The sequence below is a fragment of the Argopecten irradians genome, chromosome 7 (genome assembly GCF_041381155.1).
Source record: "Argopecten irradians isolate NY chromosome 7, Ai_NY, whole genome shotgun sequence".
NCBI lineage: Eukaryota > Metazoa > Mollusca > Bivalvia > Pectinida > Pectinidae > Argopecten > Argopecten irradians.
In genome coordinates, this window is record NC_091140.1 from 30816732 (window position 1) to 30837788 (window position 21057).

At 33.9% G+C, this 21057-nt stretch overlaps 1 protein-coding gene and 1 long non-coding RNA gene across 3 annotated transcripts in view; both read right to left on the minus strand.

Moving 5' to 3' along the window:
• Positions 1-21057, minus strand: part of LOC138328134 (uncharacterized) — a 76062-nt gene that overhangs the window by 30812 nt on the left and 24193 nt on the right. The gene's annotated exons all lie outside the window — the stretch shown is intronic.
• The window catches only part of LOC138328130 (protocadherin-11 X-linked-like), a 60912-nt gene that overhangs the window by 20421 nt on the left and 19434 nt on the right, over positions 1-21057 (minus strand). For both annotated transcript variants that reach the window (XM_069274776.1, XM_069274780.1), the window contains one exon: positions 11830-11927. The gene's annotated coding sequence lies outside the window, so the exon portion shown is untranslated. The remainder of the gene's footprint in view (positions 1-11829; positions 11928-21057) is intronic.

Genomic DNA, 21057 nt, shown 5'->3' on the forward strand with positions numbered 1-21057 from the left:
TCATTTCCAGAACCTTTAAACTACGACCACAGGAACAAATTGTAAACTATTGGAACATGCCACCTTAATGGTGTCTAAATCAAATTTTTATCATAATTATAAAAAGTAATAATATTTTGGAGATTTAGGATGGTGATTTTTTTTAAGTTCCGGAAATGAGTATTGAGTATAAAACAACAATTGACCTTATGAGAGTGAGTCAAACCTCTCAGATGGTCGTGATACTCGTGAGCAAGTCCATAATGTCAATGGCCTCTTATACCAAGGATAGTCTGTAACTATAAATGGAAGTAATATTGTTACAAGAAAGTCTTAAGTGAAAGCATTTCAGTTAAGAGAGGTTCGGTCATATAATATATGTTTTGCTTCAATGATATTCTCTTATTTAGGTCTGTCCAGGAACAAACTTTCACAATTAATTCTAAAAACACTAAGTAACACTAAATAGACATATAGTCTCTTTATATTCAGTCAAGTCTCTTCTTTATATACAAATTATTAGCAATGATGTCTCTTTAAACACCAGTAAGGTGTCTTTTCAGCATTTATTTTCAACGGTGGTGTAGACACCATCTCTTTACATAGGTGTCTCTTTATAAAAGAGTCAGATACAGAGATAGTTTCTAGAAAATTTGGTTATATAGAAAGCAACGTTTATTAATATCATCATATCTTCACTTTATCATCGATATGATAGTAAGTTTTGTATGGAGGCATAAGTTTAAACTATTTTAAAAGAAAGTACATGTAATGACAAGTGTTGAAACTCATGAATTGATCTTTAGACAAGCCAAACAGTCGTAACTGGTCCTAATATCGTCTTGTCTGATAAAACTTTGAGTCCCAGACAGTTACTTTGGGTCAATATCGCACTCCAGAGTCCAGGACGCGGAACAAGGTGGGAGGAATGTCTTCGGAAATGTGTCAACATTTAGTCGTCACTATCCCGGACATTCACAGCAGATCACAGAGGTTACCTGTCAAATTACGGAAGGAATTCCCCACATTTTACTCCGACGGGGGGCACCAGATCTCACCTAGAGCGAGCCGAGATTAACAGAACTTTCTTTACTGATAAACAATTGTCAATATTTTTTGACGTGGATTATAATAAATGTAGAATATTTACAAAGGTTTAGTTTTAACGGGATTCCAATATTTTATCTCGGTCTCCATATAGTTCGCTGACCATTCATTGATCAAAAATCTAGACAACACAAGAATGAATTGACTGAGATATTGAACAAGGATTACTAAGAAAAATAATATGACATATGTTTTCTCAACAAACAGATCTAACATGAAGGCTATATATGAGAAAGCATTATTTCTACGATGAGATAAAAGACACATTACTCACATAGATAAATATAATGTGTATGAGCGTGATACATAACCAAACATATAAACTGATCTATACATGGTAGAGTAGTCAAACAAGGCTATGATGGATAGGCAGCTGTTCGGCGGAGGAAAACAAAAGTCCCCGCCGCTATTACAATCCATCGTAATAAACTACAAGTGAGTATATCAATCAAAACGCTTGGGAGTAAAAAACTTATCAAATAATAACCTGTCAAATCGGTGAGTTGAAAAACAAATTTACATAACCGCGATGATGAGGAATTTCAGCGAGGACTGCCCAGTGATGATTAAGATGATAATTGATCAAGGACTCAATCATTTGAAATGTCAGAACGCTGACGACAGATGAAATATTACGATCAGCTCCGACAGAGTAAAACCTCAATACGAACTCCTTTGTATTTAAAAGGTGATTTAGTTTTCAAAGAAAAACAAATTCAATTTATGATACACAGGATTATCTAAAATATTAAATAACATTTTATCATTTAATTGCCTTTTACAACATTTAATGTACCTGGGGCACCTGTATGAAATTCATAATATTTCTCCACATTGTGTACCTGTTTTATATTTGAAGTTCATGCCAATTTCATTTGGGTGTACATATGATATTTAAGGCAAGAGCTTTGTCATCTCAAAAAAACTTCTATGAATTAAGCTAGAGGAAAAAACTAAGATTGTTTGCTAGTGACGAAAACTCACCAACTTACATGTAGAACCAGCACATGACAATTACTCTAGATGACCCTAGTATATATGTGACCCAGAGTTGGAGGGCTCATATATAAAATAATGTTATACACATTAACTATTAAATTCTCATCTAATGACACCAGATGAAGAAAAACTTAGAGTAGGATATCAGACACCCTAACCATTCAGCCACTGCGATTCAGAGGTGAAAATCTATTAATTAAGCCACAAAATATCAGACATCTTAATCAAGCAGTACTGCGATTCAGAGGTGAACAGCTAACGTTCATGCCTGAGATACCTTAACCACTAAGCCACTGTGTCAAAGGCTTAATCAGGTTGATAGGTTTAGGTGTTTGAGTAAATCTAAAAAAGGAGGATTTCACACTTGAAGTTCAGAGGTGGCAGGCTGGGTGATGGGAGCATGACGCTTCAACATGGTTTGGCCACCCTTTAACCAAAAACTCGCCCTGCATTTATTTATTGTAACACTGCAAATTAAACAGATTTTAAGAATAATGAGATAACACCCAGGGTGATTGGAGGCCTTTAGAAAGTAAATGAGGGCTCCTTTACTTGAAACAGATGTTAAGTGAGCATCTGAAGGGAAAGAGGCTTCTAAACATTACATGTGGCACTTTGTCAGGACTAGAAGGGGTGTTATACAGGGACAAGATACTTAATTTATGAATTCCCAAATACTTCCTCTTTGTATCCACAATTTTTTATGTTACTAATTAAAAGTCAAAGAAATAAAACCTACAATCACATGCCCAGCTTCACAGTAACCCTGTGTGGGCACATGTCCGGTCAATCTCGGATCGGTCATAAACAGACCGCTACTAAAAGGCCTAATTATGGGCCTTGAACTGGGGCCCTGGGGTTCCAACAGGCCCAACACCTAGACAGTCCATAAACCTCAAGGTGAGAGGACATATCGACAAGGTCACACAGAGACTGACCTTTGGTCAATGGACAACAAAGGTGGCCGCTAATTAGTACGTCACCTTGTAACATTTACCTCAAATGTCATTTAAGGCAGGTATGAACTGTCGTAAAATAGTCTCACCTTGCCGTGTACCTAGGATTCAGGTGGAAATGGCTATAGCCATGTTCTATGGCCTCCCCTCGGATGTGTCACAAATACACAAAAGCAAGTTCTAGCAGATTTCTGGGCTAATAACAGACCTGTCTGACGCATCAACCTAAATCTCTGACTAAATATCCACCATGTTGGGGACCACTTGCATGAAATTAGCTTATGTTACACCAGTCAGAAATAAAATTAACCCTTAAACAGACACGAAATGTCCCTCCAAGATCGGGTGAGCCGAGGTCAGTCAGCTGATTAAGGCCTTGTTTCCAAGGTTGATTGTGTCATTCGAAAATAATTCCGGTTATTTCTGTTTCATTTCAAATTCTTCTACTAAAGCTTTACAAAAACTCTTCAGCAATTTTCTTATATTACATACAATATCATTAATATATTAATACATAGGTATGGTTCTTACCTTTTGCCGTGAAATGAAGTATAAAAAGATGTTGCATGCACATGCCTTGTGGATTAATTTAAACAAAATGCTTTATACAGGTAAGGCGATTACAGGTGTGACAAAGTCGTCATCAGTATAGGGGGCGCTACTGTTGGTATGTAGCATCTGTATCCGCGTGTTGGGGACACATGACAACTCAGTTACATTTTGCACCTGCTCCTGTGTGTTATGGATGGTTACCTTAATAACGAGTAATCATACAGGTACGCCGCCTCCGCCATTATCAGCTATGTAACTCGCCATGCGGTAAGGCTTAAAAAAGTCGTTAAACTGATTTAAAAGTTTGTTTAATCGGCAAATCCTAATATCACTATCATACCAGAAATCTTCTGTCACAAACATGTCAAAAGACTCCTGACACTAATCCATTTCTTTTAATCATTTACAGGTGTAATTATAGATCTTTTCTACATGCGAGATGCATGTTTTAGCACACCAAATGTGGGAGAATGTTAGATGTAACTATATAGATGGCTTAAAAAGAATACCCAAATTAAAACATCTAGAATTTTTAAGATTGGGGATTTTTTTTATTCAAAGAAGCTTTTGACAGCCTTTTTAAAAATTGTTTAAAAATGAAGTATGATAATAGTTTTAATATTGGATATATATAGATGGCTTAAAAATTAAAACATCTAGAATTTTGAAAATTGGGGATTTTTTTCCTGATGTACTTTTATTCAAAAAGAAGTTTTTATCAGAATTGTTAAAAAAATTCAATGTGGCATTTGTAAAAAAAGTATATGTATGACACTCCAACAGAGCAGAACAGGCACAGTCAACCAACCATGACAGCACAATACAATGATAATTATTATAAGTTGTTTTTTTAACTGCCAGTGTAAGATGTCATATAATACCGGTATCCTAAACACACATTTCCCCGACACAGTGGAAAGAAAAACAGCTGTAATATAAACATATGTTAGTGTTACTATTTACCAACCTTAATGTTTATCATCATAGATTATATATTTTTTTATTTATGATGTCAAAATCTGACATTTTTATGTTTTCTTATTACATTTCATACTTAGTGTCAATTCATTATTTGTTAAGTACACAGACATCGGACACAGGTAATGGTACAATGATTTTCAGTTTAAGAATAATTTTAACATTGAAGGACTAGGTATTTCCTGTTTTCTTAAAAAATAATAAATGAATACCTGTTTTCTTAAAAACAATGAATGAATAAAAAATAAAGTCCCAAAAAATCAGTTTTGTATCATGACATTTGTTACAATGATTGACATTATTTACTGACCATTTTATAAAGTATTTTGAAGATGCCATATAAAAACTTCACTCTAGGAATCAATTGGCAATTAAGTTATATAATATATAAAATAAAGGAGCTTATCTTTGTAAGTCAACAGGAAAATGGTATCCTTTCAGTGTATTTAAAATGATATATCATCAAGAAAATAACCTAAATCCCCTTGTGAATTCGATTTTTTTAAATTTTTCATTTATTTTTCAACATTTGTAAATAAGAAATACTTATCATGAATTCAGTAATATTTTTATGTAAAATCTATTAGTTGCATAACTAAATTATATGTATTTTTTATATAAAAAGATAACACTATAATTATGAATTTATCATTCAAAAACATTTTGAGTTCATATGATATATAACTTCACTTTCTAAGAGAGAGAGAGTTAAATGAAATCATAATTTAATTTTTAGAATTTTTTAGAAATGCACTTAAAGTTTGCCGACTGAATGAAATAGAATATGATGTAGTTATGGAGGTAGATAAAATATACATATGTACTTACATTCATGTTTTGATGAAATCATTGAGTTTCCTTTTATACTATAACAGCACTTTGTCTGCATGGTCATACAGTAAATGTTGACGACAGTTTTTAACACATCTCGAGAGATTTTACAAACAGTATATCATATTTAGACAAACATCTACCTGTGATGATCATCGTTAAGTTTACCTGTCAGGTAAAAATCATAAGAGGCTTTCTCTATCAGCACTTTATCTAGAGAACTACAGTGATATTGTAGGGTGACATTTATAGTATCTAAACTCCTACAGTATTACATAGATAACACATACAATGTATATAACTCACGTCTTATCACAGCGGATTCAAGCTCTCATTGTCAAACATTGAAGAACGTGAAAACGATTCAGTTATATGTGCTGTCCTTGTTGTACTACACAAAACTGTGAAATTCGTTTAAAATCATATCATTTTTTTATGAAGATCACAAAAATATTTCTTCCTATAATATTTGCTGTTTGTTCAGGTTCAGTGAGCCAATCACGTTTGATGTATCGCCCCGAATAGCCCTGATCACCCAACTGTGTCACAATATAACTTGGACATGAAAGTACGGAGAAGTACAGGTAAAGGGCTAAAACAAAAGATTTTTGACTGACAACACAACTGTGGATGACTCTAGCAGTACTTCACACCACTTTGTTAAAAGCCCAAATCAAAAGGCTCCATTTGTATTTATATCTAGTTAATTACCTCCCTTGTGGCGAGCTCTTTGATGGTGAATGTTTACCATTAGTACTTATTACACAGCACCTTAATCCCAACTTGGAATAGGTATATATAGAAACAGTGTTATACGGATACACTCTTCACTCAACGATTACATCCTCAATCTTATTGTCATTCTTAACAAAGTGAATCATACAAAAATCTTCATATTTTTTATACAAAGTATTTATCCAAATAGATACATTATTCATAACTCAAGAGGATGAGTATGGTGATAAAAATTCTTTGATGAAATATTTGTTTTACGAGCCATATTTTATTGTTGATTTGTTGCAGTTAGCTTATGTCAATAAATGAATAAATAAAAAAATGATTTGATCACTAATTTTATGCAGCATTAGTCTGCAAAGGTATCATATCCATGATTATTTAAAATATAACCATGTAAAAGAATAAAAAAAAGACATCATAAATTTTAGCAGAATTGTATACTTACAAGCCATGACTTTTTCAAGTTCTCTACTTTTTACTGATGAATTTTCTATTTCAGTTGTCACGATGAATTTTCTATTTCAGTTTTCACGATGAATTTTCTATTTTAGTTGTACCGATGAATTTTCTATTTCAGTTGTCACGATGAATTTTCTATTTCAGTTGTACCGATGAATTTTCTATTTCAGTTGTACCGATGAATTTTCTATTTCAGTTGTACCAATGAATTCTCAATTTCCATTTTACCAATGTTCCTGTTGATACAGGTGACTTATTATGAAGACCACAGGTAAAAATGTCCACTGATCATGAGAGCCTTTACAAATAAAGACTCAGTGTCTAGGGAGATAATCCCTGGATAATCCCATTAACCACCTACAGGTAAAAATCCACTGTATATTGCATCATTTACCTTTAAACCAAAATACACAATTTGGTTTTCTATTCTTTGTGAAATACCACAATGATACACATTCCTGGTTTTCTTTAGGTTTGCATTGTTCCTTTTATTTTACAGTGATTGTATCTGATTATGCATTGATCTAACCTTACCTAACATATGTGTATATCTCAGATTATCCCCCTTGAACATAATTTAATTATCTCCCTTGAGCATTACCTCATTAGGTCAATACTAGCTATTTATACAGATTTACTCACAAGATCAAAGTGTACAGTGGGTTATCTCCCCCGATAATCTGTTAAGTTTCATTGTATATTTCAAACTTACACAATTAATCCTTTAATTTCTTTTGAATGAACATTTAATTGAGATCATCTTCTTCTTTAAGCCAAACAAACAGCATAATATTAAAAGGTAAAAGTAAATATCAAATTTAACTTATGCTTTACACAATATAAAGCTCTAGCTTGTTACAGCTTAATTGGAATTTGAAAGTTGTGTGTGGATCAAAGCTTAAATTTTCTTATTAATGATTTACACATGTAACTTTCCTATGTAGATCAATTTACAGTATATATTTGGAATCTTTAAGACAACAAAAATTAAATGATTTGAATAATGTCTGAAAATCATTAAGCAAATGGAATTATACACCCCTCAAGCCTTTAAGTTATTGTATCTGTGGAAGGTTTTCAAACCTTAGGCAATTTATCTATATGTATATTTGGAAGGTATTTACCAACAAATGATTACGAAACAAATATCAATCTAAATGTATATTTGCATATTTAACAAACATCAATAACTCAAGGAACAACATTCTTACTCTGCATGAATCTTCATGATTGACAAATATCAGTTACCTGCAGTAATAGGAAAGAGCTGAGACCAATTTTAATTAATGAAAATTCCTTTTTCTTCAAAAGTGATTTTAAGGATGGTAAATCATTTTTTGATGAAAATGCCTTTCCTGACACAACTGATTTCTCGAAACAAATGAAAGTCAAAAACAGATTTAAGTCTTAAAACTTCAGTTACACAATGAAGTGACTTTCAAAAGTTTTAGAGTTAAGTCTGAGGCTGAACACTTTTTGTTTTGCTTGCTTAATGGTTCTCATTCATGTGAACAACCATATCTCCAGAACATCTAAAGCCTTACCAATGTATTTCCAGTTATCTGGTTAAAATTGATTAAACATACAATATGTTCTTAAAGCAATGGTAAACATTTGGTCGAAAACAGCTGGTCTGCAAAGTGACCACACAACAAACATAAACACTAATGTGTGACCAGACTGACCAATGCCTTTATGTCCAGTTTGTGTCCACTTCGGACTGACCAGAGCTGTGGTATTTGACAGGTACTTGGTATAAATACTCAGCACACAACACAAGGTTGTTGGATGTAAACGGTACTGACGCAACTGGAATGAAAACATCGGAAAACTCTGTTTGGTGTTTCAGTGAACGTTCATTCATTGGAGGCGCGAGTCAATTACAATGGGTTTCTCATGGACACAAAAAACTCCCAGAGCAAACGAAATGTATAAATATACCAAATGAATGGGTATTTATATGGAAAACATTTTGATACCACAATACTATACCTCTGTACTTAGCAGGGTAGTAAGTAGCATACAATGTCATAGGTTTAGACATGTTAACCTGTAAAAACATTCTTAGTAAATGATCAAGCTAGTACATGTATTATATAATGTTAACTCCCCCCACCATTTTTTTTTTTTTTTTTTTTACTAGATTCTTAAAAATACACTTTGGATTTGATTACTAAGAATTCCTGCATATAGCATTAAAAAAGAAGAAAATGTCTGTTTACATCAAGTTTGATTTAAAGTACAGTACAAAATATACTTAAAATTAAAGCATTTAAGATATGAAATCTACAATTGTTTCACAAGGTAAATTTGGGAATGACAATTAATTAATTTAGAAAATTTACAAGCTCATTTTAAGACCTGAAATACTTTGATAAAACTTCGGAAAGGAAAGCAGATCTTAGTAAATCTGTGTCCAACTGAGGGAATATCAAATGACCAATATAATGACCAAAAAAACGAATGCTGCAAAATGACGACACCTGTATACTGGAGCTCCTTTGTGTGTGAAAAACACAAAATTCCAAAGTGATCATCCCCCTTAAAATAAGATTTGACACCTGGTGACGGAGGTAGTTTGACGCCACATCAAGAGAAATATCAGATACAGGTAAATTGGATAGATCTACCACTCTAGATCTGTAGGTAAAGCGAAAGGTAATCAAAGCCATGGCCGCTGGACCATTAGCCGTTCCCTTATATAACTAAGTGTGATGGTCGGTACCGCCTACCTCAATACTCGCTCAGCCAACTCATCTTTTATTCATGCCCTCTGTTAACGCTGCATTGATTCTATTTTTATTTGTGACTAAAGTTTCAATATGAATTTCACCAATTAGGATCAAATCAGGCAGCAAAATGACGGGTTCGTCTGGCCAGAAATATGAATTCTAAAAGTTTTTCATTAATAAGGAATAATGTTGATGCACTTATGGCGAAATAATAAAGCAAGAAGAATTCTCAACATATTTACAAAAGATTTCCAAAAGGGGAGGTAAATTTCCCAGCTGGCTCAGTGATTGTAGGATTTTCCACATGATTAGTTTTCTGTCAGGTGATTTGTCATCACTTAAGCGAAACGATTTTCGGATCGAATCAAATATTTATCCTAACAAGCAACCAAGCTAAGAAAGACAGCTCCTGTATAAAGGGCACATTTGATGATAAATTCTTGATATTGGATTTTTGATGTGTCGCTACAGGTGTCTTCTATTAGGTGTAGGTGTGGAGTAGGTTGAAGAGCTAGGGTCCAGCTCGTTTGATCTCTTGTGACCTTATAACTACAGTCACCAAAATGTTTGATGGAGAGCTTGTATGAGTACATACCCTAGTCGAGTCTACTGAACAGTGATAAGATTTTAGAAAGAGAACTTGGTACCAACAATATGTTAATGCTTCTAAGAATTTTCAATTTTTTAAAAATAGAAAAAGTTATGGTTTTTGGTTATATCAAATTGATTTCAAAACAACACTTTAAAATTAATTTCCGTGCAACCTGTCTTAGCAACCACCTCTGTATAAAGACCAACTGAAAATTAAGACCATTTTTTTATGATCCAAAATGGCTATTTATAACACAATTTGACCTGTGTATAGAAACCACTTGGCCTCACAGATATCACTGTCCTTGTCCCTGAGTGGTCTTTATAGACAGGTGTGACTGTACTATCATTTTGATCTTGATTTTTGTAATACAGAATATAATAGCCATATATTATACCATGAACAATTTGAAATAGAAACAGAATAGAAATATCACAAAAATTATTGTTGGTACAAGGAAGAAAAAGGACAAATAAGAATGAAGGAAATTACAAACTTTTGCATATTAATAAGCGCACTTAATTCAAAGGTATATAAAAGTTCAAAGGATTTCCTAAAGCTCCTGGGAAAAGTTTGCCATATGTTCACTTACATATTAATTTTAATATACACTGTATTTAGATTATAATTATACTGAACTTCAATTCCCACGATCCCTAGGGGCACATTTTGCCAAGCCAATGACCGCAACTGACCGGTACTTGCCAAGACTTAATGCACAACATCCGACTCAGACCACTCAGGCCGCTCGGACCACCGATCCTTTAACATCTTAGGATTTGTACAACAACTCCATTAATATTATAATCTAGCACAGCTATACAAGTTTAATCTCCAACTGATTATACTTTTCATAATTTGAAATAGACGCCTGACAGGTTAATCAATTAATGCCTTTCAATGTTTATAATCTTAGCTGCCACTGAAATTTGGAAACATACCAAATAAATTTCCTAATCGTGGTTCTTGATGTCACCTACGAAAACAATGACTAAATACTGACAGGAAATTACAAAACAATGGGGAGATAATCTTAAGGCAACTATATACATTTGAGATCAGTCAACCAATGAAAAAGTCTGACACATTATACCCCACGAACTTATTCTCACCTTACTCATCTATAAAGCGTCGCAGAGCGTTAGTCTCCAAATTTTTACTTAACGATGTACAAATTTTTCAATTAGATGTAATTATTTGTCGAAGTTGTACCTCCAGAAATGCCTACATTGAATATGAAAAATGGGACAAGACAATTTATTTTTGACCAATTACATGTTTAAAGGATATTTCAGCGTTATCGTGTATCACCCATACTGTCTGCTAACCTTTAGATGTCCGCTCAAACGTATACATTTAATTTTTGTAATTGAAAAAGAAAGCCAGAAAAATCAAGATAGCGAGTCGTCAACGAATGGATTGGATCACAATCTTATAAAAATTTTAAAGGAGAACAATAAACAGGTCTTCAAAAATTATAAAAAAATTCACAAAAGCAGTTAACCTATATATAATGTACTTTACAATACATATTTATGATAAATCCAATTCTAAGGTATGGTTTGTACAATAATATAGTTTATAGATTCATTAAAATTTTCAAATTTGTTTTTATACTTTTAATTAATACCTTTAAAAGTTTTTAATTTATCTTAAATTGTTTTCAAAGACCTTAAACAACTATTATCTAATTGTAAATATTGAGAAATATTGTTTTCTTTAAAATTTCATTCAATAATGATGAATGACAGTTGATTTCATTGTAAACAGTGAGAAAATACTGTACAATAATAAGTAAATAACACATAACAAAAAAACATCTTATATGTGACAGTGGCATACAAAAATAAAATAATATACAAAATAATAAAATAAGTGTAAAACATGACAGATAAAAAAGACTTACCAGAGTTTTTGACGAATATTCCTGTGGTAAACGTTCCTACGCCTCTACAGCGACAAGGAAATCACTGGATACACACAGCTGTAGTTCTGTCCATCTACCTGTAATCAGAGATCACATTTCAGGTATACCTGTCAGGTAACACAGGTAAAAGTCTACAGCCAGGTGAGTGTTGTATTGGTCAGTGAGTAGGTATAATAGCGGGTGAGCTGTCCATATACAGCTCTAGGGAATACGATGACCAACAGGGCTGACCGTTGTGTAATGCGGACCGATTGTTTTCTATACGGACGAAATGGAATCATAATGTTTACAATGTCAATTTCATTATAGCTATGATTGGCATGCTAGCGTTCTGTATAAACACAATCTCGGTGACAATGACTCGGTGACATGCGGGAGAAAATCCAGCCGAGCGCTAAATAAATGTTTCAAAAGATATGATCATTGTTTTTATTGAGTTTCACAAAGGTCAAGGAAGACTTTCTACAACATCAATAGATTAATCATTTAAGATCTGGGAGGAATTAACAAAACTGTAATTAAACAAGATCAACTGTCAAGTGAAATCTCCAGACATGGCTGTGCAATAGTAACAATATTTGTTCAAAGTCAAAACAATTTAAATAAATAGTTCTTACATTTCAATATTTAGTCTGATTTTCCCTTACAGATCAACAAATTGTTCAGAGAATACCGCTATTTCCTAGCAACAATTAGTCAAAGACATGTTGAGTTTACCTGTGTAATTCACCTGTATGGGGCCAAAATACCTGCTGATTAGACTTATTGTATCCTTACAGGTAACCCTATTGTTAAGATACAGGTAACACTTATTGATCATAGCAAAGAACTGGAGTCGGCGATTACGAAGTTTGACTTCTATCACAGTACCGATTATATGCTACAGTTTGATAATTTGTTTACCATTGATCAAGAACGATTAGCTAATCCGTCCCACAGTCTCGGTAACGCAACTTCACTGGATGTTCGAGTCCCTGCAAATCCAGGTGATAATTACAGGTTATCTTGTCTGACGATAAGGTAAATCTCATCATACATGAATGAAATGAATATCAGCCCTCAAAACAATTCAACAAAATAATGAGATATGATCGTCGATTCAACCATGCTGTCTCCTTATAGGGCCTGTAGTAAGCTGGCTAAAACACTTCATCATTTCCACTAGTTATAACGAAGACAGATAGAAATACAGGCAGATAGATGTCAACAATTACTGTATAAAGAATGATAATACCAGGTGAAAAATTGTAATTTATACAAAACCTACCCAGCCAAATCTTAAATCATCCATTGTATTGGTCCAGTAATGGACCCCTCGGGGCTTAATTCATCTTCATAACCTCTGTCTATTTAGCATACCTATTTTTTTATCTACTTTACTGTTTTATTTGTAGTTTTTTCAACATTTTTCAACAATTAAAATGTTCCACCTGAAAGTTTAATTTTCAAGATGGTGGTTGAATAGATGGACGTTCGTTAATGGATGACCTTGACTCTGATTGAAGGTCATAACTTTTATAAGAGTTAGAGGTTACCTAAAGAGGGAGGGATATGTCCTACAGTAAAATATACCTTTGTGACTACCTCTGTATAAAGACCACCTACTTCATAAGACCTTCACCTTGACCAAGTGAGAGGGGTATATCCTACAGTAAAATATACCTTTGTGACCACCTCTGTATAAAGACCACCTGCTTCATAAGACGGTCACCTTGACAAAGTTAGAGGGGTATATCCTACAGTAAAATATACCTTTGTGACCACCTCTGTATAAAGACCACCTGCTTCATAAGACGGTCACCTTGACCAAGTGAGAGGGGTATATCATACAGTAAAATCTACCTTTGTGACCACCTCTGTATAAAGACCACCTGCTTCATAAGACTGTCACCTTGACCAAGTGAGAGGGGTATATCCTACAGTAAAATATACCTTTGTGACCACCTCTGTATAAAGACCACCTGTTTCATAAGACCATCACCTTGACCAAGTGAGAGGGGTATATCATACAGTAAAATCTACCTTTGTGACCACCTCTGTATAAAGACCACCTGCTTCATAAGACTGTCACCTTGACCAAGTGAGAGGGGTATATCCTACAGTAAAATATACCTTTGTGACCACCTCTGTATAAAGACCACCTACTTCATAAGACTGTCGCCTTGACCAAGAGAGAGGGGTATATCCTACAGTAAAATCTACCTTTGTGACCACCTCTATATAAAGACCACCTCCTTCATAAGACTGTCGCCTCGCCAAGTGAGAGGGGTATATCCTACAGTAAAATATACCTTTGTGACCACCTCTGTATAAAGACCACCTGCTTCATAAGACTGTCGCCTCGCCAAGTGGGAGGGGTATATCCTACAGTAAAATATACCTTTGTGGCCACCTCTGTATAAAGACCACCTACTTCATAAGACAGTCGCCTTGACCAAAAGGGAGAGGTATACCATACAGTAAAATCTGCCTTTGTGACCATCACTCTTTTGGCCATTTTCAGCACAATTTAGTCTATAATATCATATTGCAACTTGACTTTGTCCTTTGGCTGGTCCTTTTAGACAGACTGGACTCTATAAATTAAGGCAACAAAATTTGCTTCAATAAAATTGAGACATTTTCCCCAAAACTATTCATGGAATTAAAATTTAAGTATAATGACAAAATGTTACTCCATTTTGGAATTTCATGAAAAATTCTATCCAGCAAATTTGACATACCTTGAAAGATTTTTAAATGTCCATGCTAAATTCTTTGTGGTTTAACAATGAAGACAAAGAGATGCTAATCATGGATGGTCTGAACTTTATAAAAAGATTTAAACAGGGCCGTGCTTATACACCTATTAACCCTAAGCTATATATAGGTAACAACCTGTCGTCTGCTCCTACTGGACGTGAGATTTGCTCTGTCCGACATTCCCTGCTTTACACTGAGTGTCCAGTTGTTAGTTTCCAGATATTATCTAACCAGGTACATATACAATATTTTCTTTCAATTTACTAAAGACTCGCCTGATTTACCTGGAACAGGTGCCCCTGGGCCCCGTCAGGTACACGGGAGATGGAAGGTGATAGCCAACCTCTGATGAATCTTGATTAGCCTTCGCAGGCCTACGACAAATGATTGTTTATTCTTCCTGACCTGGTCACCATATACATTCCGAGGCAAAATGTTACAATTTGGTTGAATATTTGTATAAAATTTGTAGAACAGGTGTACGTCGATTAAACAGAAACGAGTCATTTTGTGTGACCCAGACAGAGGAAGAAGCTGGTCAGTTTATTATTGTCCTAATGTTAGCCAACCTCTGATGAATCTTGATTAGCCTTCGCAGGCCTACGACAAATGATTGTTTATTCTTCCTGACCTGGTCACCATATACATTCCGAGGCAAAATGTTACAATTTGGTTGAATATTTGTATAAAATTTGTAGAACAGGTGTACGTCGATTAAACAGAAACGAGTCATTTTGTGTGACCCAGACAGAGGAAGAAGCTGGTCAGTTTATTATTGTCCTAATGCGTACAAGTAGGAAGTGGTCAGTCTGTCATTACCTGTGTATGTAAGCGCTAATGTATATTTCTGAGATTGAAATTGATTTCGCTAGTTTAATGGGGCCGCGTACAAGATGGCTAAAATGTTTGCGGAGGATGACCAAAGAAGGGAATGTGTATTTAATTATTCTGTGATCAGACAATGAGTAATTTCCCTGTCCTCGAGCCAAGTGTGAATCGGCCATGTTCGTCGTAAACAAAGTACCCAGATTTAAATGTGTCCACATTTACTAGTGTCCTGAATACTTATTAATGACATTTGGAAACCTCAAATTATTGTATATAAAACTGATGATTCACCTAGGAATGGTTACATTGGCGTAACATTATTCATACCTTAAGTAAAATTATACAAACTAAAAGGTTTGCCCATCCCCAAACTTGAACAGACCCCAAGAATATGGTATATTTCAGTTACAGGTAACAGAAGATAGCCAGGTTTTCCAAATAAACTGGGTTAATTTAATGACCTAATGAATAGGGCAATTGCCCAATATTGCCCAAAACCTTGTAACCCATAGGTAGATGACCAATTAATAACAGAGATGTATAACCACTTGGCCAACATGTCAGTCCTCTCTAGCTGATCCTATAACTGGCATTCAACATCTTAAAATAAATTGGAGGAGATGGCTGTGAGTAAAAAAGAGTAATAAATTGCAATGTTCATTCATATAAATCAAAATTAGTTCCAATACAACACATGAGTTCAAAAACAACAATTGAAATTTATATAAAAAACATTGAAGATTAAAAACACATAGAGCCATTTCAGATGCATCAAAATTTAGGTTAATTAAATTACTCTGAACCCAAAATTGTATGAAAGTACTTTTAATTCAGACATCTTGAAAAAGGCAAAAATCTTGAAGCTGATTTCCTTTCTGGAATATTTTGAAAATACTTAATGCACCCAAGCTCATAGTTTTTAGGGACAACTAAACACAATGTCTCAAAAAAGTGTCTAAGGATATCACTGATAAAATCTCTTGTACAAAATTACAGAATATGCCAACCTGATTATAATTATCTGTGAGCAAGGACAAGATACAAGAATGAATGTACCACCCACATGTAACAAAATGAAGACCGCTAAATCAAGGTCACTTAACTCATTGGCCTCCATAATAAACAAGCCAAGACTTACAAGAGTTTACAAGACCCCTGGATTTGCTTCATCACCTGCAAAAATTACCTTTGTTATAATTCAATTATACACCAGTGTTGGACGTGACTGATTTTAAGCCTACTGGAGGAGAAAGTTGGTTCTAACCTTAAACAATGGGATATGGTTTCACAAACTCGCACGCCATAAAGAAGGCTTATTGAGATCACAGCGCCAGAGAAGGAGTTTGGTGCAGAAACGTGAAACCTGATTCCCCCTGTAATCATTTTCAACTCCGATACCACCAAACAAAGTGGATCTTTTCATCAGATCATTAAGCAGGCACTAGCAGAAAAGCAAATTCAAACAGAGATTTTTGTTTTTGTTTGAAAAAGTAACCACTAAGTAACGGTCCTGCTTCACCTTTTTATGGAAATTTGTACTTGTTAATCAGTAAAGCTAATCTACCTACAAGGTAGTAAACTATGTTGTGCCATTTAGGGGCAACAAAATGGAGTCATTGGCCATCATTAAACCGCCGTCCTCAAACTCCGTAAATGAAGAAATCATATGTATGTCTAGCTGAAAAAATTAATAAATTTAAATGTCAAGAAATACAATATATTCATTCTCATAAATTTCAAATCAGATTTCAATCAATTTCTAAGGGAACCATGTGTGGTCTATTTGAGTGGCTATCAGTTATTGGGGTGTCGTCTGCTTCGACCTGCAATATTAAACATTAACAGCACTTGACTAAACACCCATTTATCATAATTTTGTATGAATTGTCACCAGGTTTAATCAGCCAGTAAAAAGACATTCTCATTCTTTCATTATTTATCGCTTCCTTTCAATACACATTAAAAAATAATGTCCTGGTTTTTTTCTCAATTAAGTTTCAAGGTATGGAACTTTTAGGTGTTACAGCAGCATCTTAGAGCAAGATCAAAGGACTGACTCACTAGTTGATACTAATAAAAGTTCATAATACATGTACAATGTATACCATAATTATATATGATGTCTCCATTTTGCACAGTTACAAAATTAATGTTTTAATAAACTTGGAACGTTTGCATTATAAATGTTTCCCATCTTTAGAGTGAAATTTTGAACCAAAATGTTTCCGCCAAAACAACCAACTGACTCACCTAAAAATGCGAAAGGAAAGGCAATGGAGCAGCGACAATCCCAACAACTGACTCGGTAAACATTTAGTTCAAACGAGCACGCGGCTCCGGACCGCTACTGTTACGTACCTAGGCCTACTACCCGGTACTCCCTGCTCAGCTGATAGTGAGTGAGTCTTCGTATTTTGATCATTATGTAAATAGTCCCTAGCAGTATTTTTTCATAAATGAGTGGTCACATATGGTCACATGTTTCATACCTGTTCCCCAATCGCGTAAAACGTTACCCTGGGTAAATAGCGGTTCTTTAGTGGGGCCTCTTTAGGGGTAATGAATGCCCTGTATATTTATAAAATGTACCGTTGTAATGCATGTACAGTTAGAATGTAACCGCTAGTGCATTATCAAGCTAAGATTTGTTTCAATTAATCTATAATATTGTGCTACCGGTCAATTCATACAGTTCTGATGTATATATTTATAGATTTTTAATTTGTAAATTTTTGTTCTGTACATGTTCTGGTAGTGTTATACACATACATTGTATATAGGATTTACATTGTAGGTTAATTGGTAAAATTGTATTGTACTATGTTCTGATAATACACACTTATACATATGTACATGTAGGTTTTAGCTTGTTCTTTAGATATATTTGGAGGACACATACAGTATATATTTCTGGTCATAATAATAAATAGTGTTTGTACATGTGTATATGACAAACTTTACAGAGTTGAAATGTACTGCAGCCATGTATCATTTATAATTATTCTGAATTTTTGTTGGAACTATAGATAATGAATTTTGTATCTTTTTTGAAACAATATTTGATTCTATCAAATGCATCAGTGACATATTCACAACTTATAAAATGTTTTCTCTAAAATAAAAAAAACCCTGTAGAATGAACCTACATTTATTCATTTAGGCCTATATATATTTGAAATTGATCATTTCAATTTTTTGTCACATTCAACAGATATAAAAAAATTGTTGGTTCTTTTTTTTCAGGCACCATGCATGCATAGTGACATGAATACAGAAAGTTCATCCCTTGGACCTGTATACAAGTGTATGTATACATATACATACAATTAGCATCATATGAAGACTGAAGAATGTTGATTTGAGTGCTCTTGAAAGTAACTTTTCCAATATGGACCTAGAAGATCATGAACAGAACATTTAAACAGTATTAATTTATTTAAATGTTCCTTTCAACTGTAATCATTAAATAAAATTATGATGCAATACTTTTTCATTGTTTAACTTTGTAGAAATATTTGTTTATATTAGTCCTCTAGATCCAGTGATTATATAATTCTTGCATCCATATGCCTGCCCATTTGTTTGTCAGGGCTTGTGAGATAGCTTTTCAATTACTTTTAAAATATAAGGATTTTTTTTTACATATAGCAATATAGATACCATTGTCTTAGGATTTCTAAATTCTGCTTTACAAGAGAGTAGACTCAACATATAAATAAAAACCATAAAACTAGCAAGTTATCTGAAATGTTTAAAATCTTTTTGTCTGAACCAAATTTCACATTTATTGTCTATGTGTAACTTGTACATAGACCATTTATGTATTAATACTGTAGTAACAGTGATTACATAAACACATAGACTAAAGTGTAGTATGTAGTACTATGTACAACTGTCTTTGATTTGAGTTCTAAACAAAAAAAAGTGGTACCTATTGGGAAGTTGTGACTTGGGCGAAGGGTGAAATACAGAAGAAATAGCTACACATGGAAAAAAGAAAGATATACAGTACCATATGGATTCAAAGTTGCTTCAAAATCAATGAGACTAAATAACCAAAAAAAAAGCCATGTAAACCCCAAATATGCAATGACCAGATCAATGATAAAGCACCCTTCCACTTCCAGTTATCTGTAGCTATTCTATATTTCAACCCCCCACTCAAGTTACAACTTCCCAACCTCATGATTCTTCTGTCTTTTAGCCCCCCACCCTCCCCCCCCCCCACCCCCCAACACACACATACCTGATTGATTGTCATGTTATTTCAGGTTCCTATTCAGGTATTATTCCTAAAAACCAAAAAGGGTATACACACTGTGTACTCTCAAAATCTTAATTTTGAAATTTTCAATTAATTATTAATTACTGGACTATTAAAACAGTATAGAACCCCTCGGCTACAGACAAAGTACTATGGTACACATTTCTCTTAATTAATTACTTTTCTTCAACTCAATCATCTTTTTCTCCAGAGCACAAAAAAGAACAGGAAACAACAGAAAAGGAAAGTAACATACATGTAGGCCTATATGTTTTCTGGAAATATATATGATGTGTTAATTCTCACAGCATAGGCCTACATGAATGTAAAGAATTAAATATTATCAATGTTTGAGAGAATTTCCTAGTTGTAATTCTATAGCAGCTACATGGAATGTACGTTTACATATATACATTGTACGATACATATACATCATAAAAGTTTCTTTCCTTCCAGCTGGACATTCATGTCATCTCTCTCCAGAACTCAAATATTGTTTACAAAAAAAAACAACCAGAGACATAGATAATTTAATTAAATCTCTGCAAAAAACTACACGAATAATTGAACACATATATTGTACTTGTAAAATATCTATGTATGAGCTAATTTATTTTCACATCTTTGACAGCTACATGCATGGACGTTCTATGGAACGTTTTCGTGTGGTTTTAAATGGGAAATTATGTTACGATTATTTGTATTTAACCTTCATGATTCGGTTGATGTAAAATACGACGAATGCGATGCTGCAATAATTGCCCCTTGCCGGGGCCCCATCTCTGCATCGGCCGAATATTTGTGTCGATTTCCATGTACAAGATGCTTTTATCGAAAAATGATTACAAAGCATTGTCATTAATGTAAGAATACTTCATTTGCATCAAATGTATCATCTCAAAACAACAATTTGCATACCGCATTAGTGGTTTATCACACGAAACGGAACCGACACGACTGAGAAACACATGTCCATGTTGACGTTTCCACGCAGCCTCGTTTTCAAAGAGTTTGGCGAATTTATATTTAGAACTGTGCTAAATTTACACGGGGCTTCTCCCAAAATTTCAATGGTCAAAACTGGACACCGTAAGCAGAACTTGACCATCATTATGGTATGCAATGACTTTTGGAAGGCCATAGAACGCATTTAGACTGGTTTCCTTTGCCCGACTATTCACTTTAAATTATAACTCAATTATTAGATAATGTTAAAAACTCCCCATACATAATTCAAGAATGTTAGCAGAATAGGACAATCACAAAAAATTATAATTTACTTCATGACAAGAAATCAAAAATATTTCATCAAAAGAAAAGATAATTCATATACCTACAAGATACCCATTACTTCTATTTCCAACAGATGGTGT